Consider the following 512-nt stretch of genomic DNA (forward strand, 5'->3'; position numbering starts at 1 on the left):
CTGGCATGTGACAGGAACGCTCTAGGTAGGGCTGAGTCCCTTGTAGGTGGGTTCTGGAGACCCTGGCAGGAGATGGGTTTGCAAAAATAGTCTGATACCTGGTTGTGTGGCCCTTGCTAGGATGTCTGCAGTTGAGCCTTAACCAGTGGAGAGCTGTTGAGTGATCTTCAACTAGGAAGCAACATCTGAGACAGATGCTTTACGAGGATCCTCCTGGCTGCTGTGTGGGCTGTGAACTGACGAGCATGAAGCAGAGAGGCAGGGATGTCAGAGGGAAGCAGCTGCTGTCCAGGTGGGAGCATGAAGGCCTGAACTGGATTGGAGGGACAATAAAGAGAGGTTAGACTCTGAGCTCTCCTCCTCCCTACTAGGGCCTGAGCCCCACATCCTGTCCTCACCTCCCAGCAGCTGGCCTGGTTCTGGGCCCCAGTTGGACCCCCCATGGATGTGTGGGAAGTAATAACTTGGTGCCACCATGCCCCAAAGCCTTATCTACAAGGCCACCGTAGGAT

The sequence above is a fragment of the Tupaia chinensis genome, unplaced genomic scaffold (genome assembly GCF_000334495.1).
Source record: "Tupaia chinensis unplaced genomic scaffold, TupChi_1.0 Scaffold000672_1, whole genome shotgun sequence".
NCBI lineage: Eukaryota > Metazoa > Chordata > Mammalia > Scandentia > Tupaiidae > Tupaia > Tupaia belangeri.